We start from the raw sequence: 18,856 nt of genomic DNA, 5'->3' as shown, positions 1-18,856 counted from the left end.
GGAGTGGCCCAGGACACCCACTGGACATGGCTGGGGAACCAACCCTCCACCCCCACCATCCCACCCAAAAGACATATTTACCAATCACTTAATCCCTGTTTTGGTGGTTTTGCTGCACAATCACCAGTTGTCTCTCAATTCTCCTTTTTACTCTTCTCCCTTTCCTCAAGGATCCATCATTCCCAACTTACAGGTGCTAGGTGAATAGAAGCAAACTTTCTCTGGAGCAGAGTCGAGTATGCTTTTCTGTGACACCCAAAACATGATTAATGAGTAGCCTGGTGAGTTTGAGTTCCTTGATATCCACACATTCAGTTAGGTGACCCCTTATGGCAGGGGTCTCAAACTCGCGGCCTGCGGCCGTTTGCGGCTCTCCGTACAACATTTTAGTCCCGTGGCCAGCCTTCAAATATCGCAGTATTCGCCATTATTCACTTATCGAATAATTGCAATAAAAATAGCATTAGTAAGAAAAAAATCGCATTAAACATTTGCATACCCTGAGCAGTTCCATTCGGGGTATGCAAATGTTTAATGCAATTTTTTGCGATTCTTTTTTTTTTTACTAATGCGATTTTTTATTGTGAATATTTGGTAAGCGAATAATCTCGAATACTTTGTGCCTAGCATAGACGTCATTTCAGCTGCTCCTGCCCACTGTTCCTTGCATTATCGGAGACGTATGGGAGAGAAGAGAGAAGTTTATTACAGAATTAGATTTTGTCGTTTTTTTTGTTTTGTTTTTGTTTTGTTTTTGGGCCACACCCAGCGGTGCTCAGGGGTTACTCCTGGCTGTCTGCTCAGAAATAGCTCCTGGCAGGCATGGGGGACCATATGGGACACCGGGATTCAAACCAACCACCTTTGGTTCTGGATCATCATGACTTGATCAAAGCCTGCAGTGAAGAGAAAGATTGATGATGAGCACAGGCAATTTTAGGAAAAGTGGGAGACACAGTAGTTCTTTGTTGAGCACAGGGGCATCCCCACATGTCTTATTTGCTCAGAGAAAGTTGCAGTGCACCAGGAATACAACTTGAAACGCCATTATTCAACTAAACATGCTGAGGAATGTGCAAAATATCAAGGAAATGAGAGAGCCAAGCGGGTTGCCAGTCTTAAAGCATGTCTAATTAGGGGCCGAAGAGATAGCATGGAGGTAAGGCGTTTGCCCTTCATGCAGGAGGTCATCGGTTCGAATCCCGGCGCCCCATATGGTCCCCTGTGCCTGCCAGGAGCAATTTCTGAGCCTGGAGCCAGGAATAACCCCTGAGCACTGCCTGGTGTGACCCAAAAACCAAAAAAAAAAAAAAAAAGCATGTCTAATTAGGCAACAAGATTTCTTCAAGAAAGCAACCAAAGAGAATGTTGCATCAGTTGAAGCTAGTTACATGGTTAGTGAGATGATTGCTAAGGCAGGAAAACCATTCACAGAAGGAGAGTTTGTTAAAAAATGCATGTTACAGGCTGCAAGTATTATCTGTCCAGAAAAGAAAGGTCAGTTTAGCAAAATCAGCCTTTCTGCCAACACTGTGGCAGAGTGCATGTCTGACATGTCAAGTGACATTTATCATGAACTGTGTGAGAAAGCCAAATGTTTTAATGCATATTCAGTTGCTCTTGATGAGGGCACAGTTATAACAGACACTGAGCAGCTCACAATTTATGTCCGTGGTGTTGATTGCAATTTTGAATTGACAGAGGAGCTGCTCATGATAATTTCAATGCATGGCCAGACCACTGCTAATGAGATATTTCAGCATCTGTGTGATGCCATTGAGAATGCAGGTTTGCCATGGAAGAGGTTTGTTGGAATAATAACCGATGGAGCACCATTGATGACAGGGAGGAAAAATGGACTGGTGGCACTTGTTCAAAAAAAACTTGAAGAGGAGGGTGTAGAGAAGGCCATTGCTCTTCACTGCATTATCCATCAGCAGGCCTTTGCAGTAAATGCCTGCCGTGTGACAATGTGATGTCTGTTGTTGTGAAATGCATCAACCAAATCAGATCCAGGGGCTTAAAGCACAGGAGGTTCCATGCTTTTTTAGAGGAAATGGAATCAGAATATGGAGAGGTGCTCTATTTCACAGAGGTACATTGGCTCAGCAGGGGAAATGTCCTGAAAAGATTTTTTGAGTTGAGAGAAGAAGTGAAAGCCTTCATGGAGAAGTATGGGAATGCTGTTTCTGAGTTGAGTGATCACAAATGGCTCATGGACTTAGCTTTTTTTGTTGACATCACACATAAGCTGAATGTACTAAACAAGATGTTACAAGGCCCCGAGCAGCTTATCAGTGCTGCCTATGACAATGTGAGAGCATTCTCCACAAAACTTGTGTTAATGAAATCCCAGCTCTCTCAGACAAACCTTTGCCATTTCCCAGCATGCAAAGAACTTGTGGATGCAGACATACCATTCAGTGGTGAGAAATATGTTGATGCTATTTTTAAGCTAGAGAAGGAATTTTATCACAGATTTGCAGACTTCAAAAAGCACAGAGCCACTTTCCAAATTTTTGTGGACCCCTTTTCCTTTGATGTGCAAGATGCCCCTCCTGTGCTTCAAATGGAGCTCATTGACCTGCAATGCAACTCTGATCTCAAAGCCAAGTTCAGGGAGATTAGTGGAAAAGCAGACATGCGTGGGCAATTTTTGAGAGAATTGCCCCCCAGCTTCCCTGAGTTTTCCAGAATGTTCAAGCGCACCATGTGCCTTTTTGGAAGCACATATTTGTGTGAAAAGTTATTCTCCACATTAAACTTCAATAAGTCAAAGTACAGGGGCCTGGAGAGATAGCACAGCGGTGTTTGCCTTGCAAGCAGCCGATCCATGACCAAAGGTGGTTGGTTCGAATCCCGGTGTCCCATATGGTCCCCCGTGCCTGCCAGGAGCTATTTCTGAGCAGACAGCTAAGAGTAACCCCTGAGCACCACCGGGTGTGACCCAAAAACCAAAAAAAAAAATGTCAAAGTACAGGTCTAGACTTAATGATGATCATCTTCAAGTCATACTGAGGATCTCAACTGCTTCCTCTCTAAAGCCAAATGTGGTTCAGATTTGTAAGAAGAAGCGCTATCAAGTCTCTGGCAGCAAGGAATAGGCGAAAGATACCATGTTCAGAAGAACTGTTCATTATCTTCACTCAATGTTCTATTCATGTTCAGAGGAAATAATTAAAACTGTTAATAATGACGTTTGAGGACTTTTATTGGTGAAATCCCTTATGTGGCCCTGCCTCACCCCAACTTTGCCTCCTGCGGCCCCCAGCTAAATTGAGTTTGAGATCCTTGCCTTATGGGATCATGACAGTTTAAGAAGCTAGGTTTTAGGAAGAAAATCTATAACTATCTTATTAATGACACATTTTATTTCATTAAAGATGGGTGTTAAAAGATTAAAGTGCATTTGATGTTTTAAAAATCAGTGCTAATCAGCCTGAGAACTAGATCAAAATTTTGCAACACAGGCTTTTATGCAGGAGGCTGGTTGAATCCCCAATTGGTACCTTGGGAATTCTTCTGGGGAAAGCCCTAAACACAGAGCTGGGAGTAGCCCGTAAGTACTAAGAGATGTGGTCTGAAACCAAAGGAACATTTTTGTTGGCATGTATCATTTAGTAATGTGGTTCTATTGATTTACTGCTGATTTACTGCAGAAGATAAAATATACTCAAAAAGTATCAGCTCAAATGTTAATAGTTTCAATGAAACTGTGTCTGACTTCAACAATTGGCACCTAATGCTGCTTTTATTTATCTTTATTTTTATTTATTTTTTTGTTTTTGGGTCACATCTGGCAGCGCTCAGGGGTTACTCCTGGCTCTACACTCAGAAATCGCTCCTGGCAGGTGGGGACCATATAGGATGCCGGGATTTGAACCACTGTCCTTCTGCATGTAAGGCAAATGCCTACCTCCATGCTATTTCTCTGGCCCCTACAGATGCTTTCTAAATAATCAGTCCAGGGGCTTTTAAAATTACTACTTTTTAAAGTGACTATTCTTCTTAATCTTGTTTTCTCATGTTCAAATCCAACCTTTCACAAAAAAGGAAATGGTAGCTTTTAATGCATTGATTCCATTGGTAAAAGAGATATTCAAATCCTTTAATAATTACACACCAGTGCCAAATTACACACCAGTGCCATCAATTGCTTTAAACAGAAAGGCAGTCCATTCTAATAATAAATGGATTATTGAATGAAGCTAGTGTATAAAATAAAAATAAAGCTTTTTGAGTTAATTCTGTCAAAGGTGAAAAATTGGCATTATTAGGAAAGGCTTTGTAAATTCAGTTGTAAGTCGACAATTAAAAATAAAATTGTTGGGCCGGTGTGGTGGCACTAGAGGTAAGGTGCCTGCCTTGCCTTCACTAGCCTAGGACAGACCACGGTTCGATCCCCAGCATCCCATATGGTCCCCCAAACCAGGAGTGACTTCTGAGTGCATAGCCAGGAGTAACCCCTGAGCGTCACCGGGTGTGGCCCAAAAAATAAAAAATAAAAAAATAAAATTGTTGGGGCCAGAGAGATGGCACAGAAGTAAGGCATTTGCCTTGCATCCAGAAGGACTGTGGTTCAAATCCCGGCATCCCATAAGGTCCCCTGAGTCTGCCAGGAGTGATTTCTTAGCGTGCAGTCAGGAGTAACCCCTGAGCGCTACCGGGTGTGACCCAAAAATCAAAATAGTAATAATAATAATAATAATAATAATAATAATAATAAAATTGTTGCTTTAGAGAAAACATCCATACAAAATTTGCTATAACGTACAGCACTGTGGTAAAAATAATATTCTTAACAAATAAGGAAACCTCTGAAGCCAAAATTTAGTTGGAATTTGTATACTGCCTGCATAATTCAAAAATAATTCAAATGAATTGTGATGATTCCCCCTAGGAAAAGAGGCAATATTTGTCAAATGTATGGATATTTATAAATAGCTACATTTTAAGAGTAATTGAAGTCCAGATTTTTGTGATAAGGTTAAAACTGAATTTAAAATACTTAAGCCTGAAAAAGTGGACTTTCTCTTTCTCTTTAATTGTTTGTTTTTGGACCACATCCATACAGTTCAGTAGCTATTTCTGATTCTGCTTTTGGGGAGTCATGCAGTGCTGGGGATTAAACTTGGGCCTCCTGTGTGCAAAACATGTGCTCAGCCTATTGAGCTATTTCACCATATGCTTTACCATCTATTGTATTTTAGAAATGTCTGAACCTGACTCTGAGAACTTCAGGGGAAACTTCTACGTCTGTCTGCATGTGCCTGTGCTTCTTAATCCCCAAAGGTTTCCTCAGAGGCCTAGGGAGCCCCCCCCCAAAAAAACTGCATTTTGAAGCAGCTGAGTGAGTACATTCTGGCTGCGGGGGTCGCTCAGCCCTGCTGTGCCTTTGTTCACTCTGAGGACTTCAGGGGAAACTTCTATGTCTGTCTGCCTGTGCCTGTGCTTCTGAATCCCCGAAGGTTTTCTCAGAGGCCTAGGGAGCGATCCCCAAAAAAACTGCATTTTGAAGCGGCTGAGTGAGTACATTCTGGCTGCGGGGGTCGCTGTCCAATAAGCTGAGGTCTCTGGCCTGTGGAGGCTCTGCCCTGCTGTGCCTTTGTTCACTCTGAGGACAGTCAACTAGAGGCAGCAGAAGAGTGTGGCCGCTTTGCTTGGTGGCCGCTCACTCTTTCTAACCAATGAACCCCACCACAACACGCAGGAAAAACCACACTACAAGCGTGACAATGGGGAAACCTGTCAGGCAAACACCATCCACAGAGAATGAGGACAAAAGCTCGGATGACCTAATAAATTCCAACCACCTGATTAACCTTTCAGATAAGGAGTTTAGAATAGAAATATGAAATATGTTCATAGAACTCAGAAAAAGCATAGATTGATCTGAGGAGAACACAAAGACAGAAATCAGAAAACTCCAAACTGAAATACCAGATCTGAAAAACACGGTTGCTCAACTGAAAAACTCAATGGATAGCCTCGTCAACAGTAGCTGAGGAGAGAATTGGAGTACTGGAAGATGTGATGCAGAAAAACTCAACACAACAGAAAAAATTGGAAAAGAACTGTAAGACAAATGAACAGGCAATGGAAAAAGTACTCAAGGCATGCGAACAGATGAAAATAGAAGTCTTTGATAAACTCAACAGAAACAATATAAGAATCATTGAAGTCCCAGAAACCCAGGAAGGAGATCTCCAGGAAGAATCAACTGTCAAAGACATCATCAAAGAGATACTCCCAGAGTTAAAGACTACATGCAATCAAATCCTGCATGCTTGAAGAGTACCAGTTAAAAGAGACCCAAAGAAAAACTCCCCAAGACATATCCTTGTTACAATGACAAATCCCATAGAGATAGAATACTGAAAGCAGCAAGATCAAAAAGGAAAATTACATTCAAAGGAGCATCCCTAAGACTTACAGCAGACATGTCACAAGAAACTCTCAAGGCCAGAAGACAGTGGTGGGATATTGTGACAAAACTGAATGAAATGAATGCCTCACCGAGAATACTGTACCCAGTCTGACTCACGTTCATGTTTGAAGGAAGAATACACAGCTTCATGGATAAACAACAGCTCAGAAACTTCACAGATGATAAAACAGCCTTAAAGGAAAAACTGACAGGTCTACTCTAAGACAAGAAAGACCAACAAAAACAGCAAACTTATCTACAAAGGTGACATTAAATCCTATGACAATCATCTCCCTCAATGTCAATGAACTAAATTCACCAATTAAAAGACACAGAGTGGCAAAATGGGTCAAAAAGATGAATCCAAACTTGTGCTGCCTACAAGAAACACATCTGAATAGTCAGAACAAACAGAGACTCAAAATCAAAGGCTGGAGGAAAATTATCCAAGCAAACAACACCCTCCAAAAAGCTGGGGTGGCCATATTAATATCTGATGGCACCAACTTTATACTCAGAAAAGTGGTAAGGGACAAAGATGGACACTATGTACTAATCAAGGGATATGTGCAACAGGAAGAAATCAGACTATTAAACATATATGCACCCAATGAGAGACCAGAAAATTATCTAATACAATTACTGACAAATCTGAAAGAAGAAATCAATAATAATAAAATCATTGTGGGACACTTCAACACAGCCCTATCAACACTTGATAGGTCAATCAGACTGAAACTCAACAAAAACATAATAGCCCTGAAAAGAGTTATGGAAGAAAGAGGACTAGTAGATATATATAGGACACTCCATCCCAAAAAACCTGGATACACATTCTTTTCCAATGTACATGGGTCATTCTCCAGAATAGACTATATGCTGACACATAAAACATACCTCCATAAAATCAAGAGGATAGAAATCTTGCAGGCTACCTTTGCTGACTACAAGGCTCTGAAATTAGATGTGAACTACAAAGGCACACAGAAGAAAAACTTTAACAATTAGAAATTAAACACCCTGGTACTGAACAACCAGTGTGTCCGAGATAAAATCAAAAAGGAAATCAAACTTTCCTGGAAACAAATGATAATGAAGACACAAACTGCCAGAATCTATGGGACACAGCAAAAGTGGTCCTGAGAGGAAAATTTATAGCTCTACAATCACACATTAGGAAGGAAGAAGGAGCATACCCGAATAACTTAATGATGCAGCTCAAAAAATTAGAAAATGACCAACAAAAGGAACCCAAAATAGGGAGACAGAAGGAAATAACAAAGCAGAAAGCAGAACTCAATGAAGTGGAAAACCAAAAAGCAATCCGAAAGATCAACGAAAGCAGAAGCTGGTTTTTTTTTTTTAATAAACAAGATTGATAGACCATTGACAAAACTCACAAAGAGAGAGAGAGAAATCTAATAACCCATATTAGAAATGAAAAGGGGGAGATCACGACAAAAATTGCAGAGATTCAAAGGGTAATCAGAGACTACTTTGAGAAACTTTATGCTACTAAATATGAGAACTTAGAAGAAATGGAAAAATTCTTGGACACTTATAACCTTCCACATTTAAGTAAGGAGGATGTAGCATATCTAAACACTCCCATCACTACTGAGGAAATTGAAACTGTAATCAAACATCTGCCCAAAAAGAAAAGCGCAGGCCCAGATGGTTTTCCTAATGAATTTTTTCAAATCTTTCAAGAGGAGCTACTACCAATCCTAGCCAAGCTCTTCCATGAAATTGAAAAAATGGGAACACTCCCAAACAGCTTTTATGAAGCCAACATCACCTTGATACCAAAACCAGACAGAGACGCTGCCAAAAAAGAAAATTACAGACCAATATCCCTGATGAATGCTGATGCAAAGATCTTCAACAAAATCCTGGCAAATAGGATCCAATGCATCATCAAGAAGATCATACACTACGACCAAGTAGGTTTCATCCCAGGAGTGCAAGGATGGTTTAACAACCGTAAATCTATCAACATCATACACAACATCAACAACAAGAAAAATAAAAACCACATGATCATATCAATAGATGCAGAGAAAGCATTTGATAAGGTCCAACACCCATTCTTGATCAAAACTCTCAGCAAGATGGGAATGGAAGGAACCTTTCTCAATCTAGTTGAAGCCATCTACCACAAGCCAATGGCAAATATTATCCTCAATGGAGAAAAACTAAAAGCCTTTTCTCTAAATTCTGGTACAAGGCAAGGCTGTCCGCTCTCACCACTCCTCTTCAACATAGTACTGGAAGTTCTTGCTATAGCTATCAGGCAAGAAAAAGATATCAAGTTAATCCAGATAGAAAAGGAAGAAGTCAAGCTCTCATTGTTTGCAGACGACATGATACTCTACTTAGAAACACCCAAAGACTCTACCAAAAAGCTTCTAGAAACAATAGATTCATATAGCAAGGTGGCTGGCCACAAAATCAACCTACAGAAATCAATGGCCTTTTTGTACACCAATAATGATAGGGAAGAGATGGAAGTCAAGAAGGCAATCCCATTCACAATAGTGCCACACACACAAACTCAAATATCTTGGAGTCAAGTTGACGAAAGATGTGAAGGACCTATACAAAGAAAACTATAAAGCCCTGCTCCAAGAAATAAGAGAGGACACACGGAAATGGAAACACATACCCTGCTCATGGATTGGCAGGATTAACATCATTAGAATGGCAATACTCCCCAAAGCATTATACAGATTTAATGCAATTCCCTTAAAAATACCCATGACATTCTTCAAGGAAGTGGATCAAACACTTATAAAGTTCATCTGGAACAATAAACACCCTCGAATAGCTAAAGCACTCCTAGGGAAAAGGAAAATGGGAGGCATTACTTTCCCCAACTTTAAACTGTACTACAAAGCAATAGTTATCAAAACAGCATGGTATTGGAATAAAGACAGACCCTCAGATCAGTGAAATAGGCTTGAGTTCTCAGAGAACATTCCCCATACATACAATTACCTAATTTTTGACAAAGGAGCAAGAAATCCTAAGTGGAGCAGGGAAAACCTCTTCAACAAGTGGTGCTGGCAGAACTGGTTAGCCACTTGCAAAAAAGCGAACATAGACCCCCCAGTTAACATCATGTATGAAGGTAAAATCCAAATAGATTAAAGACCTTGATATCAGACCGGATACCATAAGGTATATAGTACAACACGTTGGTAAAACACTCCATGACATTGAGACTAAAGGCATCTTTCAAGGAGGAAACTGCACTTTCCAAACAAGTGGAAACAGAGATCAACAGATGGGAATACATTAAAGCTTCCTCACCCAAAAGAAATAGTGCCCAGGATACAAGAGTCACCCACTGACTCGGAGAAACTATTCACCCAACACCCTTCAGATAAGGGGCTAATATCCAAAATATACAGGGCACTGACAGAATTTTACAAGAAAAAAAATCTAATCCCATCAAAAAATGGGGAGAAGAAACAAACAGACACTTTGATAAAAAAGAAATACAAATGGCCAAAAGGCACATAAAAAATGTTCCTCGTCACTAATCATCAGGGAGATGCAAATCAAAACAACAATGAGATACCACTTCACACCGCAGAGATTGGCGCACATCACAAAGAATGAGAACAATCAGTGCTGGCGGGGATGTGGAGAGAAAGGAACTCTTATCCACTGCTGGTGGGAATGCCGCCTAGTACAGCCTCTATGGAAAGCGATATGGAGATTCCTCCAAAATCTGGAAATTGAGCTCCCGTTCGACCCAGCTATTCCCTTCCTAGGGATATACCTTAAGAACACAAGAATACAATACAAAAACCCCTTCCTCACACCTATATTTATTGCAGCACTATTCACAATAGCCAGGCTCTGGAAACAACCAAGATGCCCTTCAACAGACGAATGGCTAAAGAAACTGTGGTACATATACACAATGGAATATTATGCAGCTGTCAGGAGAGATGAAGTCATGAAATTTTCCTATAAATGGATGTACATGGAATCTGTCATGCTGAGTGAAATAAGTCAGAGGGAGAGAGAGAGATGCAGAATAGTCTCACTCATCTATGGGTTTTAAGAAAAATAAAAGTCATTTTTGTAACAATCCTCAGAGACAATGAGAGGAGGGCGGAACACCAGCTCACTCCATGAAGCTCACCACAAAGAGTGGTGAGTACAGCTATAGAAATAACTACACAGAGAACTACCATAATCAAGTGAATGAATGAGGTAAATGGAAAGCCTGTCTGTAGTACAGGTGGGGGTGGGGTGGGATGGAGGGAGATTGGGGACATTGGTGGTGGGAATGTTGCACTGGTGAAGGGGGTTGTTCTTTACATGACTGAAACCTAATCACAATCATTTATGTAATCAAGATGTTCAAATAAAGAAGAAGAAAAAAAGAAACATCTGAACCTTTGAAGAATTACTTTCCAAATAAATTAAAGGATATTGAATGATATTGAATTTTGTGCAAATGAGTTTCTTAGATTTTGGTTACTTTTGATCTAAAAGTTAATTGGAAATTTTAGTTAAAATGTTCAACAAGAAGTAGCCCTACAAAGTACAAGCTACAAAATGTTGAAGCAGCCAACAAATTATATTATTGTGACAAAGAAAGACATTAAAATTTATTTCTGAAAAGTTAGGGAAAAGATTAATGAGAACTTAAATGGTACATAAGATTAAAATTTAAAAGTATAATTTGCTTTGACATATTGATTTATGCAGGGTGAACCTTTTATTTAGAGTCTATTTTTAAAGAAATAATATATATTAACCTCCAAACATGGAATGTATTTAAGAAGTCCCACGATTTTTCAGAATGTAAATTTGGAAAAATAATCAAAGATGAAGAGAAAATTTATTTGATGTATTTTCTCTAATACAAATATTTTTTGAAGAATGGGAACTGAATGGAAGTCAAGAGCAAAAAATATCTGGAGTGTTTTTATATTCATACCATTGGCTTTAAAATTTCCAGGTAAAGAAGTTGAAGCAATAATACAGTGTGTCTGGCCCTTGCCTTGCACCTGGGCACTAGATTCGATCCCCAGAACCTGATATAGTCCCCTGATCATTAGTAATTCCTGAGTAGAGTCAGGAGTAAGCCCTGAATACTGCCAGATGTGGTCCCCAAATAAAATAAAACCAAAGTAATAAAAATGATCAATTATAGCATCTATAGAGAGAATATATTCCTAACTTAAAGCATCATGACCTCAGAAAAAGTACGTTGCAGTGGTCAGTGTTTTCAAGTGTATTAATTATTGTGTTAATCACCCATTACTAAAACATATGAGGTAACTTATAATCATAATCATATAATATCTTAGTGACATTGAGCAAGTAGAATTTATTGTTCAAGTATCTGGAATCATCAGCTAAGGGCCTTTCTGGGCTTGGCTGGACTTGCCTCATTGCTGGGATGTTGGCTGGCATCAGATGATAAGTCCTTCTCTATTGCCTTGTTTCTGTTCTCTCGGATGATATAGGCCTGGTATGGTTATGGGCAATGCTTTTCAAGACTGCTAGTATCACACTTGCCATCCTCTCATTTGTTTAAGGAAATTCTATCATAGGGATTAGAATAAGACGGAGATCACAGCAAAATTGTGTTGTTAATGGTGTGTAAATGGGAGGAGCAGTGAACTGGGCAGTCTACCATGATCTAAAATGCATTCTCAGGGGCCGGAGAGATAGCATGGAGGTAAGGCATTTGCCTTGCATGCAGAAGGATGGTGGTTCGAATCCTGGCATCCTATATGATCCCCTGCCAAGAGCGATTTCTGAGCATAAAGCCAGGAGTAACCCCTGAGCACTGCCAGGTGTGACCCAAAAACCAAAATAAATAAATAAATAAATAAATAAATACATAAAATGCATTCTCAAAAATATTCCAGCAATTTTTTGAGGAAAAATAAAACATTAACATGAATGCTTTTAAAAAATTAGCAACAATTTTTCAGTGCTATTTGCAATAGCAAAATGTAGGAGCAAACTAAATTTGTTGGCAGATGATGTTAAAGAGGTTGTACTACTCAACTATTAAAAAGATGAAAATTGGGCCTGAAGAGATAGCACAGCGGTGTTTGCCTTGCAAGCAGCCGATCCAGAACCTAAGGTGGTTGGTTCGAATCCCGGTGTCCCATATGGTCCCTCATGCCTGCCAGGAGCTATTTCTGAGCAGACAGCCAGGAGTAACCCCTGAGCATCGCCAGGTGTGACCCAACCCCCCCAAAACAAGATAAAAATTAAAAATAAATAAATAAAAGGATGAAAATTTTCCATTGGCAGCAAAATGGAAGGAGTTTGAGGAGATTACTATGTAAAGCAAAACAAGCATGAAGAAAAAAATGTGTTGTGTGAGTTAATTTACATGTACACTATTAAGGATATGAAATTGATGAAAAAAATAAACCAGTGGATATTTAAACAGTACTAAAATTACCTGAAGAAAATTGGGTGGGGGTAGGGGTGGAGACAAGATAATGAATGTGTGAAAAGGATTATGGCTTTCATTTTTTAAAAAAATATAGAAAAGAGTTTCAGTGATATGTATGAGTTATAGGTGCTAAGATACTGAAGAAAGCATATTCAAATGTATCAAGGTATGTACATATTGCCAGTTATTTGAATTTTAGAGCAATTTTATAGGTTTATTATTATGAAACCATTGATCATTGAACACATTTATCTGTTATATGATTAATTTTTTAGTGTTCCTTTTTATTTGTTCAGTGTCCCTATTTATTTATTTGTTTGTTTATTTATTTATTTATTTATTTATTTATTTATTTATTTATTTATTGGTTTTTGAGCCACACCCGGTGGTGCTCAGGGGTTACTCCTGGCTGTCTGCTCAGAAATAGCTCCTGGCAGGCACGGGGGACCATATGGGACACCAGGATTCGAACCAACCACCTTTGGTCCTGGATCGGCTGCTTGCAAGGCAAAAGCCGCTGTGCTATCTCTCCGGACCCCAGTGTCCCTTTTTATTACAGAAGTTTGAGTTTGCGGGACTGGAGTAGTGGCGCAATACAGTAGGGCATCTGTCTTGCACACACTAAACTAGGACGGACCACAGTTTGATCCCTGGCATCCCATATGGTTCCCCAATTCAGGAGCAATTTCTGAGCACATAGCCAGGAATAACCCCTGAGTATCAAATGGGTGCAGCCCAAAAACCAAAAAAGAAAAAAAGAGTTTGACCTTGGGACTGAAGAGATAATTTAGAAGGTAAGGTGCTTGTCTTGCATGTAGTTCTATTCCTGGAAACACATCATTCCCTCAACTCTGCCAGGAGTAGTGCCTGAGCACAGAACTAGAGTAATTCCTTAACACCAGTGGGTCTGGACCAAGCACACGGTTAGTGTACTCTAAAAATTGCTTCTTCCTAATGTCCCCCACCCAAATTCAGTTTGGATGATAGATTGTGTTTCTTTAGTTTTTAGATTATGCCTTGGCGATGCTCACTCCTAGCTTACTCCTGGCTCTGCAGTCAGGGATCATTCCTGTCAGGGCTTAAGGGACCATATGGGATGTTAAGGATCAAACCCAGGCTGGCTGCGTATAAGGCAAGTGCCCAACCTTATGCTCCTGGATGATAAATTATTTGAAGACGTTCCATAATCCCATCTTTAGATACAGCCACTATTAGCAGCTTTGAGCTAGATTTTTAAAATTTTATCTATGTGTGTTTTTAAAACAAAACTGGGGATGACCTATATTGTTTTCTATAACTGATAATATTTTATATTGTGAGTTTTTCTCCTCCTCCTCCTCTTTCTTCTTCTTTTCCTCCTCTTTTCTTCTTTTTTTTTGGGTCTTTGCATCACATCAGGTGGTGCTTATTAGACCAGCAATCAGGTGGTGCCAGCTATTAAATGTGAATTTTTTTTTCTAGGTCATTGACTACTTCTCTAAAACAAAATATTTCCAAAGAGTCCAAGTGTGTTTCTATATGTTCCATGATCTGTTTATTTTATGTTATTTTTTTTTATAAGTAAATAACGGTTGTATTTAGGCTATTCCAGTGCAGGTTCTCCTCAAGGCCACACACACACTTCATTGTTGCTTGCATTCTGCTGGGTTTTGATCCTTCTTTGAGTCATAGTCTGGATCATTTTCCTCATCTCCTTCCTCTTCCCCTTCCTCATCTGCTTCTTCACCTTCTTCATCATAATCATCATAATCATCTTCAATAGCTTCTCCAGTAAAGTATAACACTGATCTTGGAATTATATGCTCACATAAAAAGTGACCAATTTCAAAGTCTGCAGCCAGGATAGCTTCAGCAGCATCATCCAGATCTCCACTCTCAGGAACTTCACAGGGAGCAAAAAACTTAAAGAAAGAGTCATTGGAAACTGTCTTGATCATGGTTCGAACTGTCCCACGTCCCTTGTGTTTCTGCTTCTTTTTAATCGTTTTCAAAGTAACATTCTTTCCTTTTTTTCCAATCTATCTGGCACCCAGTACAGCCCATAATTTCTGGCCCATCGAAAGAAAAGGGATCGGAATCATCTGGTTGTCAGTACTTCATTTGTGAAATAGTCATTGGGGTCAAAGTGAAATTCTAAGACAAAACTCATAGGCTGGCCAGCATCTGAGAACTTCACTTTAATATCTTTCAAATGCTTCAGAATAGGTTCATCATGTTCCTGAACCATATCACTGAGCAAGTCAACATTCTTAAAAACAGTTAGCCAAAATTCAGGAATTCCCTTAGGGTCTTCTTTTTCTTCATCTTTTCCTCATCTTCAATTGTGACCTTGTCTTTCATCTCCTCCGCTATTTCATCCTCCTCATTCGGTTTCCATTCACATTCTTCTTCCGTAGGTTCATAAATTGCGTTAATGATCTCAAATCACTTATCAAATAGAGGCTGATAGAGAACAGCATACTTTCTTTCAAGATCATGAACTTCCTCATAGAATTTGGCTTCTATCTGTGCACATTTAACTTGAAGGTTTTTGAGAGCATTTACTCGCCTTTTAACTACCCGAGGCAAGTTGTCAATGTCCGCCATGCTGTAAAAATTCTATGTACGGGGGAAGCGCGGCCGGCACAAGCAGGGAGCCCCGCGAGCGAGCAGACGGCGCCAAGAAAGGCCGAGAGCCCGCGGCTCAAGCTCATATACATCCACGATCTATTTAATCAACAATTTATCATAAGAATGAATGTTATATGAGTGAATGTTATATACAATGAATGTTGCTAACTATAAACCGAAAACTCTTGTCAATTAACAGGGATAAAATTTTCTTTTTCTTTCTTTCTTACCATGCCAGAAATTCAGTACAGAATACAGGATACAGAAATCTTAGATACAGGAAGTCCTAGATGTCAGTTTAAGCAGGGACCTGGAAATAAAATTAAATCTATAATCTTGGGGTTTTTTTCTTTTAAGAAGAGAGCAAAGAAAAATAGCACTGCAGTGAGATGACATTGCTTTGCCCTTTCACAAACCAAAAGATATTTATTTCCCAAGTCTCTTGGAGGCTGATTATGATTGGAAGACTTTCAGCTTCCTGTTTAACCCTGCAAGCCTCAGGCTGAGGGTCAATTACTTGATGAAGTGAGGGCCTATAGTCCCAACTCTTTGTGCACCCGGGCGATTAGATGCATGACTTGGACTGGTTTGGAGAAGTCACTTATATTTGTTTGGTGGGAAGCTGGGTCAGGGGTGGTGAGAAGACACAGCCCTTAATTTGATATAACCCAGCTGTCCAAACACATACAATTCAATTCAGGCAGTCACTCATTCCACCCCTTCACCCCCCACCCAGATGTTTACCATCACACTATCTCTGATTATCTTTCCTTCTAGCCAATGTAACTTGTACTAATCATGTTGGTCAAAGAGTTGCATTTGCTTTTAATTAGAAGACATCTATTTTGATTCAGCAGGCCCTCTGCTGCAATATAGACATACAGCTAACATTATTAATATGCTTTAAATTATAAGTGCTTTTGCCTCCTGATATATCACATGAGGTTTACATTCCATCTTGGAGTTGACATAGGAGAATACTAAAATTATACGGCATTTTTGCTGAGTTCTAATATTGGTTGGAATATGAAGAAGTATAGTTTCTGGGCACATTCTCTAAACAATTAAATACCATCATCATTTAGTTTGTAGGCCACACTCAGTGGTGCTCAAAACTACTTTCAATTCTGTGTTCAGGGATCACTATAGAAGGTGTTCAGAGGACAATATATGGTACCAGAGAATTAAACTGGGGTCAGCTACATGCAAGTTTAATGTCATGTCTTACTATCTCTTTGGCCCTTTCTCTTTTTCTTTTCCATCATTTCTTTCATTTCTCTGATTTTCTCTAATCACCTTCTTGGTTAGTCTTGGTTTATGCCTCATGGTTTTCCCATAACACCATAACATTGGTTTTTCCATAACATTGTACATAGTCTACACTCACCTCCTGGATTTAGCTTCTGATACGTTTATCTAGAATAGAGAAGTCTATCTATTTTGCTTTGGGGCCACACTACCAGTGCTTAAGAGTTGCTCCTGGCTCTGATGGGCTTGAGGGACCAAATTCGGGGTGACCATATACAAGGCAAATGCCCTACCCACTATCCTGTGCTCCTACCTTGAACAGAAATCAAATTTAAGCAATTAACAAGATCAGGCACAACTTAAAATTTTGTCGGACAGAATCTGAAAGGTCCAGCATGTTTTTCCCATAAACAGAAAGTGGCTTTACAAAACCAGCTCAAATTATTGCCCAGTACAATAGATATTCTGCTAACAGCCTTATATGCCTCATTTTGGACTGAATGTATATACAAATGTTGATGCTTTAGCTCATTGTTTCTCGATCTTTTTCCAATCATGACCCCTCTTTCAAACTGTGGTCCCCTGTTCTATAAGTTTATGCTCTAGTATTGTGCCATGGTGTCCCATTTATGCAATTTTTACTTGTGCCCTCCAAATATCCTGGGGATATTTTCTTACATCCTTCCCCCCACAGAGAAACAGACTCTATTCTAGAGTATGACTATATTTGGAGGTGGGACCACTACTAAGAAAGTAGTTAAAGTTAAATGAGGTCACACAGGTGAGACTATGAACCAGTAAGATTAGTGTCCTTTTGCAAAGAGAGATTCTAGATTGTTGTATATGCTGATTCCTTCTCTCTACCTCCAGTTATGCACATAGAGAAGTGTCTAAGCATAAAACTGGCAATGATGAGGAGTAAGGAGGAGAATTTCACTTTGCTCAGTGACAGTCATAGTCCTTACAATGACAGCAAGATCACTTACCTTAAATTTACGTCTCCCTTGAAGATCTACCACACAATTTATTGAGATACTCTGCTGCTTGGAAGGGAAATGGAAGAGAATGATGCTCATTTTATAGGATCAGTGCCAGTCATTGTGTGAAGTTATTTACATACAACCCAGACAACATGTGCTCCCCAGAGTCACAACAAAATTTGTTTCACCCTATTTATGAAGTGTAAATTCTCCATGGGAAAGACATCCTATTTGAGGATCTATTGGCAAAAGGTAGGAAAGAAAAAATAGTTTGGCATAAAGTAATATTTGCCACTTAAATGATACCAGACCTTAGGCACACAGAGATGGAAAAGTGTAATTTTCAGGAGCTCAATTTTTTTTGAGGGGGCCACACCCGACTGTGCTCTTTGCTCTGTGCTCAAGAATTGCTCCTGGGGCCCGTAGAGATAGCACAGCGGCGTTTGCCTTGCAAGCAGCCGATCCAGGACCAAAGGTGGTTGGTTCAAATCCCGGTGTCCCATATGGTCCCCCGTGCTTGCCAGGAGCTATTTCTGAGCAGACAGCCAGGAGTAACCCCTGAGCACCGCCGGGTGTGGCCCAAACACCAAAAAAAAAGAAAGGAAAGAAAGAAAGAAAGAAAGAAAGAAAGAAAGAAAGAAAGAAAGAAAGAAAGAAAGAAAGAAAGAAAGAAAGAAAGAAAGAAAGAAAGAAAGGAAGGAAGGAAGGAAGGAAGGAAGGAAGGAAGGAAAGAAAGAAAGAAAAAGAAAGAAAGAAAAAGAAAGAAAGAAAGAATTGCTCCTGGTAGGCCTTGGGGAATATATCAGGTATGGGATTGGACCCAGGCTGACTGTTTACAAGGCAAATGCTCTACCTGCTGTACTATGACTTTGACTTTTTAGTTTTTGTTTCAGGGCCACACCAGGTGTGGGTTTATTCCAGACTCTACACTCAGGTGCCACTCCTCTAGGACTTGGGGGTGAGGATGGAATTCCAGGACTCTAATTTTTGACTGTACAAGTCAAACACCTACCTGCTGTACTTCCTCTCTGGTCCCTCTTAATTTTAAGTGTAAAGAAAAAACTTCAATATTCTGATATGTACAGAAAGAAAGAGAATTTTCTCAGTTTCAAGGGACTTTTAGAGACAGGATGACCTAGGTGGAGGGCA

General features: G+C 39.7%; 1 protein-coding gene and 1 pseudogene across 1 annotated transcript in view; one reads left to right on the top strand and one right to left on the bottom strand.

Annotated features, from left to right (window-relative positions):
• Positions 1-18,856, top strand: part of OCIAD2 (OCIA domain containing 2) — a 945,756-nt gene that overhangs the window by 187,527 nt on the left and 739,373 nt on the right. The window lies entirely within an intron of this gene.
• LOC126032471 (nucleosome assembly protein 1-like 1) lies at positions 14,403-15,521 on the bottom strand (annotated as a pseudogene).

This window comes from Suncus etruscus, chromosome 16 (assembly GCF_024139225.1).
Source record: "Suncus etruscus isolate mSunEtr1 chromosome 16, mSunEtr1.pri.cur, whole genome shotgun sequence".
Taxonomy (NCBI): Eukaryota; Metazoa; Chordata; class Mammalia; order Eulipotyphla; family Soricidae; genus Suncus; species Suncus etruscus.
This window is presented reverse-complemented; position numbering and strand designations above follow the sequence as displayed.